The following is a 12253-nucleotide window of genomic DNA, read 5'->3' on the forward strand; positions in this document are numbered from 1 at the left end:
CAGCCCCGCCATTAACCCTTTGTCCTTTACCAAGCTTCTAAAATAACCTATGTTACCCTGCCATCACCATCTATTCTAACCATGAACTATCCAAACCCTACCCTGCAACTAATAACCTAGTAGTCTATCATAGAAAATAGATCCTTCACATTTCCTCATATCACCTTTAAATATTTCTAGTTTTCTACTTCTCCTTATTTCTTTTCCTTTTGAGCCCAATGAAGAAGTGTCCCCACCACTTGCAAGGATAACAGTATCATCTGAAATCTTAATGCCAGATTCTCTCCTTTCTTTCCTTCTTTCCCTTGTTCCATTAAAGATTTGTTTCTGAACTTGAAGCTTGCTTTCTTATGGCACCTGAACACCAACTGATCAACATTTCCATGACCATCTCCTATCCAAACCAAATATAAAACAAAAACTTTATTGCTATCCTATCTTCCCCTCAAGAAAGTGATATCACGTCCCTTTCCACAAGGTATTATTTCTCCATAAAGCACATTTCTAAAGAATATTATATGCCTGCTTTTTCCACTCATTCATCATCAGTTTCTCGGCCTCTTGTAATCACCTATTTCAATCTACTTGCTATTACCCTCTATTGGACTGAAATTACTCTCTCAAAGATTAATAATGTCCTTCCAAATTCCAAATAAAATATATTGTCCTCAACTCTCATCTGTTTCAACCTCTCTTCATTACTGGACATCGCAGATGAGCAATATATTTTCCTATATTGTCCTCAACTCTCATCTGTTTCAACCTCTCTTCATTACTGGACATCGCGGATGAGCAACATATTTTCCTACTTATTCTTTTTTTCATATCCTATTAAATGATTTTCTCCAAGGATCCCTACTCCACCTTTTTTATATCTCCTCTCTTCCCTTACCTATATATGATCCTATTAATATCTATATGCTGATGACTCATAAATTCTTATCTCCTAATAGGTAGACCCATACTTTCAGTTGCCTACTAGTCATCTCTCTGAAATGTTCAGCATATATCTCAATTTAACAAGTCAAAAACCTGCACATTAAACCCGTTTACTCAGACTGCATACCTCAATTATCCATGATTTCTAACTTTAATTTATCAGTGACATATAAAGTGATTTCTTTAACATTCTGTCTATCCTATCCACCCTTCTTGCCCACTTCCACTGGCCAAGTTCAAGCCCTCATTTCATCTGAAAAAATGCTAATAGGTTCCTTTTTGACTACCTTACTCCATGTCAAACATTATGCTAACTGCTGAGAATACAAAGATAAATAAAAGAGCCCTTGCTCTCAAAAATCTCACAGTCCAGTATGGGAAACAACACTAAACAGATAATTACAGTACAACATGAAAAGAAAGGTAAAAACAAGGTCCTATAAAAAGGAAAGAAAAGAGATTCCTAACCCAAAATGAGGGAGAAGGGAGGGATCTATGTAATTTGTGAATATATATGTTAAAATTTCCTGAAAGAGGTAACTGACATATGAGTCTTACACAGTGAACCCCAGAAAAGGGGGACCAAGAGGATCTGATTAAAGAGAGGGAATATTTTGGGAAATGGGGACAGCATGAGCAAGGCAAAGAAGCAAGTGATGTCTGTGACAGGGGAAAGGGGTGAAGACGATCAGGGATAATAAGCAGGTGTCTTTCTTAGGAAAGAGTTTCTTCCTAGCAGGGAATGGCTAGAAATGAAACTGAAGGGTCCAAGTAATGCAAGAGCTTGTATGCCATGTTAATCAACTAGAACCTTAAAATGCAGATAATAGAGAACAACTCTTCAGAGTTGGTTACATCACTTTAACAGCTCTGTGGAGACTGGGTCTGAGGCAAGGAAAGACACGAGGTTATAGCAGTAGCTGAAGTGAAAGATTTGAGGACCTAAATAAGGAAGAGAGGAAGAAATTTAAGAAATACTTAGAATTTTGAAAAATCATCTAGGATCTCCCTCCCTTCTGGTCTCTTCTCTACCAAATCCTTCATCAACACTATCGGTATCATCTTTCCTATCATTCTGATTATATCACTGCTCTGCTTATTAACATTTGATAGAAGTCCCATTCCTATGAAATAACGTTCCTTACCATAGCATACCAAATCATTCACTGCATTGCCCAAGAGAACTTTCAATCCTCATCTTTCACCACCACCACCAAAACCCCTTATATTCCAGGCACAAGATCACTAACTGCTGCCTGAATAAAAGAAATGCACTTAAAAGAAAAAAAAAAATTCTTTTGATTCTTTTAGAATTATCATAGAAAATTTATAAAACTAAAGTGTAAAAAAGAGCCACAGACAGCATTATTTCATAGACAAAACCATGAAATCATGTAAGTTGTCTATATCCTTTCAACCAGCAAAGTCCTCTTCTAGAGGTTTATTCTAAAGTAATTATTTAAGAAATCAGCTGAAATACAGCAAAAGCACTTTGTTCAAAAATGCTTTGGAGAGCATCATCTCTAATATAGAAAAAAATAGAACTTAAATAATTCGTTTTTTATGTTCTGAGCACCTACTATGTACTATTAGGTGCTGGGGAGTCACAGTGAACTGACAGGGAATAAAATCCTTATACTCATACAGCATACATTCTAGCTTAATATTACTGTTTGGAACCATTAGAATCATCAGGTTTAAAAGAAAATGTTTCAGCACATGGGGAAAAGACTTAAAATATTTGGTAAGAAGAGCCGGTTTGACATCAATGTTTACAAAACTACCCCAATTTTATTCCTATGAGTAGAAATACAGTTGGGGAAAAACAATGCCAGAAAATTACAAAAGTAGATCTCAATGCTGTGTACCTTTCCCTCTTGTAGATTAGACTGTGATCCTAGTCACGGGTATGGAACATGTTTAGATTATAATGTATGATTAATAAGTATTTTTTTCATTAGTCAAAACAGACAAGGATGAAAGAAAAAAAAAACTTCACTTTTCTGTTTTTAAGCTCCAATAAAGAAAATGATTATATTTAAAAGCACTGTGCTAAGTACTGAGTATAAGGAATAAAGACATTCACTCCTTGCCTTCACTTAGAGTTTATTGGTGAAGACAAATATTAAACATTAGAAATAAGGAAACTTAAAAGTACAAGTGCTAGGAAGGAGTTGTACAAGGTTCTCACCTTCCCCAATAAAAAGATAAAAGTGTCTTACATCTGCAGTCCCATTTTTCTGAACTCATTAATCCACTGATTTCATTTTCCCCTTCATTTCTTTCATTGACTGCATTCTGCCATCAATTCTTTCTTTCATTGATTTCAAAATATGTAATGATTTTAAAGAAGCCATAGTAATAACAAAATATATTTTGTTAGGTAGGATGATCTCCACTTTTTCTGGAAACACAATATCCATTAATATTGGCCACAAATATAATGCAAGAGTCATTTTAAACTATCGGCAGGAACAGTATCGAAAGAGATGAGCCTGAGCAAATTCACTCTGCTCTATTTCTAGCTTCTGTAAAACTTTTCCTGCCACCTTTTTCTTCCTAGAGATCAAGTTTGGAGTGAATAAAAACAGTCTATCTTTAAAGCAAGAAAGGTTCTACCCTCTCTGGGTCAAGAAGCAAGTGTTGAAAAACCACAATAATTCTCCTTCACTTCTGTCCACAATTTACAAATGGATTAAGCCTCAGAGCAATCAGTCTGGAAGCCCATATCTCAACATGACTCTGTTCCAGTAGCAAATGAGTTTTTAAGGCTGACTGGAAACTTCAATGCAGCTAGCTGGATATGCATATTTTGAGTCTATTTTGCGATCCAAAGTGGGGAACAAAGGTTTACATTTGGGAGAAGGTAGTTAAGTCTCCGGAGAAGGCAATGGCACCCCACTCCAGTACTGTTGCCCGGAAAATCCAATGGATGGAGGAGCCTGGTAGGCTGCAGTCCATGGGGTTGCTAAGAGTTGGACACAACTGAGTGACTTCACTTTCACTTTCCACTTTCATGCATTGGAGAAGGAAATGGCAACCCACTCCAGTGTTCTTGCCTGGAGAATCCCATGGACAGAGAAGCCTGGTAGGCTGCAGTCATGGGATCACACAGAGTCGGACACGACTGAAGTGACTTAGCAGCAGTTAAGTCTCCAAGTTGGCTCCAAGTTCACGTCTTAATCTTTTTTCAACAGGGGATCCTGATAACTCTGAACCTGATATGGCTCCAACATATTGATTAAAACCCAATGAGGCAAAGAGAAGAGAGTAATTGGAACCTCATCTCCTTACACGGATACAGTATCTCATAGTCCAGAAATAAAAAATATCAAAAACAACCAGGATTCTAGAGTACAGGGACTACAGACATTCATGAAAGATATATAGAGGCAGAACATGGAAGACTGGGATTCTCCAAGGATGGAAACACTGAAGTCATATAAAGAACCTCGGTCTGTGCAGACCAGTCAAGAAATAGTTAATTACTGAAGAACAAGAGCCAGGCATACTTTTGTTAATGATAACGTTTTCTTTTTGTTACTATTTAAAGTATTTTGAGATGGTAAATGATATTTACTTCTCTCTCACCCTCAATCTCATGAAATTATAGAAACTGTAAGTTGTTTAAAGGAATAAAATTACAACATCGGAAAATAAGAACATCAACTAATCAGATATTTTAAAGAACCCCTAAAATCTAGGATGGATAAAATGAGATTAGATAGAGACAAGAATGGTGAAACCACAGCCCAAACCACTAAGGAAGAAAATTGAGGCACAAGTTAAGAGCAATGACATAGGGAGTTAAAGCTCAAAGTCAATAAACTCAAAGACTAAAGAGAACTCACAAAGAAACTGTTAGTCTTCATTCCAAATTTTATCATTTTTGGTACAAGTCAGAATTGTACACTTTAACATGAATAAAATAGTGAATGAACAGGAAACTACCGAAAACCACAAAGTACTTTGGTAAGGCAGCTGGTAAAAGAAGCTTTCCTGAGAAATCTGTATGTAGGTCAAGAAGCAACAGTTAGAACTGGACATGGAACAACAGATTGGTTCCAAATCGGGAAAGGAGTACGTCAAGGCTGTATATCGTCACCCTGCTTATTTAACTTATATGCAGAGTACATCAGGAGAAACGCTGGGCTGGATGAAGCACAAGCTGGAATCAAGATTGCCAGGAGAAATATCCATAACCTCAAATACGTGGATGACACCACCCTTATGGTAGAAAGCAAAGAAGAACTAAAGAGCCTCTTGATGAAAATGAAAGAGTAGAGTGAAAAAGTTGGCTTAAAACTCAACATTCAGAAAACTAAGATCACAGCATCTGGTCCCATCACTTCATGGCAAATAGATGGGGAAATAATGCAAACAATGACAGACTTTACTTGGGGGGGCTCCAAAATCACTGCAGATGGTGACTGTAGCCATGAAATTAAAAGATGCTTACTCCTTGGAAGAAAAGCTATGACCAACCTAGACAGCATATTAAAAGGCAGGGACGTTACTTTGCCAACAAAGGTCTGTCTAGTCAAAGATAATGGATTTTCCAGTAGTCATGTATGGTTGTTAGAGTTGGACTATAAAGAAAGCTGAGCACCGAAGAACTGTGGTGTTAGAGAAGACTCTTGAGAGTCCCTTGGACTGCAAAGAAATCAAACCAGTCAATCCTAATAAAAATCAGTCCTGAATATTCATTGAAAGGACTGATGCTGAAGTTGAAACTCCAATATTTTGGCCACCTGATGCAAAGAATGGACTCACTGGAAAAGACCCTGATGCTGGGCAAGATTGAAGGTGGGAGGAGAAGGGGACAACAGAAGATGAGATGGTTGAATGGCATCACCAACTCGATGGACATGAGTTTGAGCAAGCTCCAGGAGTTGGTGATGGACAGGGAAGCCTGGTGGGCTGCAGTCCATGGGGTTGCAAAGAGTCAGACACAACTAAGTGACTGAATTGAACTGAAAAAAAGTAATATTAAAGAACTAATATACATTTAAAAAATGATATTCATATTTTTCAAGAAAGAAATGAAAATATAATGGTAGAGAAATATCCCAATAGGAACAGAAGAAAAAATATGTAGTAAATGAGTCAATCTTTCTTCTTTAAATTTATAAATCATAAATCATAATAATCCCCAAAGAATACTGGGCATCAATTCTCCATTAATTAACCTGTAAATTTAATATTATCTCAATGAAAATAACACTTTAAGTAGACAAGTTAAGTCTAAAGTTCACATAGGAAAATAAACACTCCTATTTTTGGTGGTATGTAAGGTTAGAAACTTTGCACGAGTTTTCTAAACCTATCAGGATGGCCAAAGGTTCATTCGGTTTTTCCAGTGATGGCTCTAGCAGCACTCAGTTGTCTTTAACTTCACTTGAAACACTTTTGTTAGATTGTGTTGTGACAGCAGTCATATCAGTGTGCATTTTAAAAAAACTTACCAAAATTGGTGAATGTTTGTATAGCCATTTTAAGATTGAAGATGGAAGAAAAAAGTAACATTTTTAGCCTATTATGCTTTATTATTTCAAGAAAGGAAAAAATTCATCTCTAATGCAAAAAAAAAGTTTTGTGCAGAGTATATAGAGAAGGTGCTATGACTGACCAAATGTGTCAAAAGTGGTTTGCAAAATTTTGTGCTGGAGACTGCTCGATAGTAGAATAGGAAATGGCAACCTACTCCAGTATCCTTGCCTGGAAAATTCCATGGACAGTGGAGCCTGGCGGGCTACAGCCCGTGGAGTCACAAAGAGTTGGACACAACTGAGAATGAGCACGGGCTACTCGCTAGACAATGCTCCATGGTCAGGTAGACCAGTTGAAGAGGCCAGTGATCAAATCGAGACATTGACGACAATCAATACTATACCACGTGAAAGATAGCCAATATACCCAAAATATCCAAATCAAGCACTGAATATCATTTGCACGAGCTTGGTTATATTAAGGATGTTTGGGTTCCACACAAGTAAAAAAAAAAAAAACCTTCTTGACCATATTTCCACATATGATTCTCTACTAAAACATAACAAAGATGTTCCATTTTTAAAACAAATTGTGATGGGGATGAAAAGTGGATACTGTACAATAATATGGAATGGAAAAGATCATGGGGCAAGTGAAATGAACCACCAACAACCACTGCAAAGGCTGGTCTTCATCCAAAGAAGGTGATGATGTTTATATGGTAGGATCTGAAGAGTTTACCTGGTGGCTCAGATGATAAAGAATCTGCCTGCAATGCAGGAGACCCGGGTTCAATCCCTGGTTTGGGAGATTCCCTGGAGGAGGACATGGCTACCCACTCCAGTATTCTTGCTTGGGCTTCCCAGGTGGTTCAGTGGTAAAGAATCCACCCTCAATGTAGGAGACACAGGAAACACAGGTTGGATGTCTGGGTCTAGAAGATCCCCTTGGAGGAGGGCATGGCAACATGCTCTAGCATTCCTGCCTAGAGAATCTCATGAACAGAGGAGTCCAATGGGCTACAGCCCATGAGTTGCAGAGTCTGAAGCAACTGAGCACACAAGCACACAAAAAAAGAAGTGTTGAATAACCATCTCAATGACCTCCTCAAATCTTGGGAGGGGGGACCTGAATGATGGTTTGGGGATCTTCCCGGCTAGTTCAGCTGGTAAAGAACCCACCTGCAATGCAGGAGACCCCAATTTGATTCCTGGGTTGAGAAGAGCCCCTGGAGAAGTGAAAGGCTACCCATTCCAGTATTCTTGGGCTTCCCTGGTGGCTCAGCTGGTAAAGAATCCACCTGCAATGTGCGACTTCGCAGCAACAATATGGGAGACCTGGGTTGGATCCCTGGGTTGGAAAGATCCCCTAGAGAAGGGAACGGTACCCACTCCAGTATTCTAGTATTCTAGCCTAAAGAATTCCAACTATGTAGTTCATGGGGTCCAAAGAGTCAGACACGACAGAGTGACTTTCACTTTCACTTTCCTTCTGTGCTAGGAGCTCCTTCCAGAAAAGCAAAAGGACTCATTCCAATAAGTATTGCTCCCAATTAGACTAGCTGAAAGCAGCACTCAACAAAAAGGGCCATGAAGTGGTCAACAGATAATGCATAATCTTCCATCAGGATAACCCAAGACTGCACTGTTTCTTTGATGAACAGGCAAAAACTCTTTCATCTTGGCTGGGAAGTTCTCATTCAGCTGCTATATTCACCAGATATTTTACCTTCGAATTTCCACTTATTTTGGTCTTTACAAAATTCTCTTAATGGAAAAAATTTCAATTCCCTGGAAGACTATAAAAGGCACCTGAACAGTTCTTTGCTCAAAAAGATAAAAAGTTTTGGAAGATAGAATTATGAAGTGGCCTGAAAAAAATGGCAGAAGGTAGTGGAACAAAACAATGAATACGTTGTTCCATAAAGTCCTTGATGAAAATGAAAAATGCATCATTTATTTTTACTTAAAAACTGAAGGAACATTTTGGCTAATGCAATAGTAAACATGAAAAACTATTAAAATCACCTTTTAAGCAAATTTCAGAACTAGAATGCAAGAAAGTGGTATAGTATCAAAACTAAGCGCATCTAAGAATGCTATACCACAAGCAAGCATAGCTGGCTTTCACCACGAAGGCAGAAACTTTACCCCATACTCCAGAGACTGGATTTTCATGTTGGTAACTGTAAGCAGATAGGAAAAGGAAATAAAGACTAGGCAGCACATGGGGTTGCGAAGAGTCGGACACCACTGAGCAACTTCACTTTCACTTTTCACTTTCATGCATTGGAGAAGGAAATGGCAACCCACTCCAGGGTTCTTGCCTGGAGAATCCCAGGGACAGGGGAGCCTGGTGGGCTGCCGTCTATGGGGTCGCACAGAGTCGGACACGACTGAAGTGACTTAGCAGCAGCACATAAGGCAGATAACCTAACAGGCAGCCATATATATATATATAAAATGCCTCCTAAAACTAATAAATGGATTTAAAACATGGTCAAAGGATACAAGGTCCATGTACCAAAATACCTACTGCATCCCCATACACTAATAAATGGTAAATGTTCCATATGTGCTAGATAAGAAATGAGCATTCATCAGCTGCTGAGCATAATGTACTGTATCAATTGTCTGTTAATTGTTATTCATATCTTTTATTCCTTATTTTCATCTACTTGTATCAGCTATGAAAACAGTGTGTCAAAATTTCCTATTATGAAATTAATAGGTCTACTCTTTTAGTTTTGTCCATTTTTGTTCTACATACATAAGAACTGTCAATTAGAAAATATATAGTGGCTGTACTATAATAAAAATAAATATTCGATCTTTGTCCCTGGCACACAGTTCCTAAAACCCTTTGAATTTGTGCAGTGATAAAATTCTTCTGTATGTTAATGAGATAAGTGGTGGCGCTAGGTAGTTCAGTATAGGGGAAGGTTGCCAGAAGACTAACCTAGTATTAGAAGTGTAATTTTCAGCCCCTCACCCAACCTACACAGAAGAGAGGGACCAGAGATCTTGTTAGTGGCCTACAACGTCATTAATAATGTCTAAGTAATGAAATCTCCATAAAAATTTAGAATTGAATGAGTACCTGCCAGGTTACTCAGCACATCAAGGTGCTGCAACAGGGGTGCACTCAGAGAGAGCATGGAAGCTCCATGCCCTTCCTTCCACACACTACCCTATGTATGTCTTCCACTTGGCTGTTTCTGAGTTGTATCTTTTACAATAAACCAGTAACACCAGGTTCACTTCCAGGAGTGGTTAAAGATAGCAGCATAGGAGGACGATAAACTTACCTCCTCCCATTAACACAACATATTTACAGCTACATAAGGAGCAGTTTTCCTTTCTAAAGGACCTGAGAACTAGATGAACAACATCTTCACAAGAAAAGATAAAAGAGATGTATGGAGAGAGGTAGGAAAGGCAGAGACATGGTTTCATGTGGGACTCCACACCAGGAGCAGTTACCCACAGTTGGGAAGGATTCCAAAAATACAAAACTTTTCCTCAAGGAGTGAAGAGACTGAGCACCACATGAGGTACCCCAACCCTCAGGTCCAGCACAGGAAAGGTGACCCCCTCAAAACATCTAATTTAGTGAATGAATGGGAATTAAATCCAGGAAAACATCAGAACTGAAGGGAAGGGAGAACCTACTATTAAAAGGCTCACATACAGACCCACTCACCCTGAGATCCAGAGCAGACATACAGGTTGAGGAATCCCACAGAGTTCCAAATAAGACCAACCCAAAGAGAAACACAGTGACACACATTATAATTAAAATAGGGAAAGTTAAGGGTAAAGAGAGCATCTTAAAATGCATAAAGAAAAAAAAAATACCTATTACATACAAGGGAAACCTCATGAAGGTACAAGCAGATTTTCAGCAGAAATTTTACAGACCTGAGAGAGTGGCATAACTTATTCAAGTGCTAAAAATAAAATTCCAACCAAGAATTCTCTAGTCATCAAGGTTATCATTCAGAATGATATGGGAGTGGAGATTATCACCACTGTACCAGTCATGTAAGAAATACGAAAGTGAGAAGATACTAATTAACAATAAGAGAACATACAAAAGGGAAAAGGCAAAAATACAGTAATGGTAGTGGATGAATCACTTACAAAGAAAGCATGAAACCTAAAAGACAAAAGTAAACTAAAAATATATAATAATTAGTTAAGGAAAATATTAAAAGATGGAAAAGGTGTCATCAAAAATATAAAAGGTGACAGAGGAGTAATAATTTACAGCTTTCAGAAAAGTTACTATCAACTTAAAAAAGATCTAATTAAGATTATATGTGAACCTCACAGTATCTGTCTGCACACACACACACATACACATAAACTTATAATAAACACACAAAAGAAAGTGAGATTAAATAAAACACTAAGGAAGTGAGATAAATAAATAAAACACTAAAGAAAGCCAGCAAACAAGAGAGAAAAAGAAGAAAGAACAGAGAAGAGCTACAAAAACACACAGAAAACTACTAACAAAATGGCAATAAGTAAATACCAATCAGTAATTAATTTAAATGCAAATGAACTAAAACTCAAAAATCATACAGTTGTTGAATGAGCAAAAAGAAGACCCATCTCTGTCTACAAGAGACTCAATTCATAAGTAAGAATACAAACAGACTGTATGTGAGAGGATATAAGATATTCTACTCAAATGGAAATGAAAAAGACTCCTTGTGACCCTATGGACTATAGCCCACCAGGCTCCTCTCCCCATGGGATTCTCCAGGCAAGAATACTGCAGTGGGTTGCCATGCCCTCCTCTAGGGGATCTTCCTAACCCAGGGATCGAACCCAGGTCTCTTACATCTCCTGCATTGACAGGTGGGTTCTTTACCACTAGCACCACCTGGGAAGCCCCGTAATAAAAGACAAGGGCACTATATAATGATAAATGGGGTCAATCTATCAAAAAGACATATTTATAGATATATGTACACCCAATATAGGAGAATGAAAAATACATAAAGCAAATATTAATGGACCTAAGGGGGAAAAGTGAAAGCAATACAATAAGAGTAGGGGATTTTTAACACCCCATTTACATAGATGAACATATCAATGGTCTTAAATGGAACATTATTCAATATGAACTTAATAGATATATAAAGAGTATGCCACCCAAAAGCAGCACAATACATATTCTTCACAAGCGTACATGTAACTTTCTCCCTCCAGTGCAAAGATCACATGTTAAGCCACAGAACAAGTCTCAATAAATTCCAAAGAAAACTGAGTCATAGCAAGCATCTTTTTTGACCACAATGGTATGAAACCAGACATTAATTACAAGAAGCAAACTGAAAAAAGAAATGTAGATTAAACAAAATGCTACTGAAAAGCCAGTGGCTCACTGAAGAAATCAACAGATAAATCAAAAAATACCTAGGGACAAATGAAAACAGAAATAAAATGTACCAAAGTCTATGGGATGAAGCAAAAGTAGTCCTATGTGGGACGTTCATAGCAATATAGGATTGTCTCAAGACAGAAGAAAAATCCCAAGTAAACAATATAATTTTACCTAAAGGAACTAGGAAGAAAAAAGAACAAAGCCCAAAGCTAGTAGGAGGAAGGAAATAATAAATAGAAGAAAATAATAAATAAATGATTTAAATAATTAAATAATAAATAAAACTGAAGGGAGAAAAAAAACAACAGAAGAGATCAATGAAACTAAGAGCTGGTTCTTTGAGAAGATAAAAACAAAAGTCAATAAACCTCTAGGTAGACAAACCTCTAGGTAGACTAAGGGAAACAGTACTCAAAGTAAAAAATGA

General features: G+C 37.6%; 1 protein-coding gene across 18 annotated transcripts in view; it reads right to left on the reverse strand.

Annotated features, from left to right (window-relative positions):
* CDC42BPA (CDC42 binding protein kinase alpha) overlaps window positions 1–12253 on the reverse strand; it is a 296769-nt gene that overhangs the window by 207386 nt on the left and 77130 nt on the right. The window lies entirely within an intron of this gene.

The sequence above is a fragment of the Bos indicus x Bos taurus genome, chromosome 16 (genome assembly GCF_003369695.1).
Source record: "Bos indicus x Bos taurus breed Angus x Brahman F1 hybrid chromosome 16, Bos_hybrid_MaternalHap_v2.0, whole genome shotgun sequence".
Taxonomy (NCBI): Eukaryota; Metazoa; Chordata; class Mammalia; order Artiodactyla; family Bovidae; genus Bos; species Bos indicus x Bos taurus.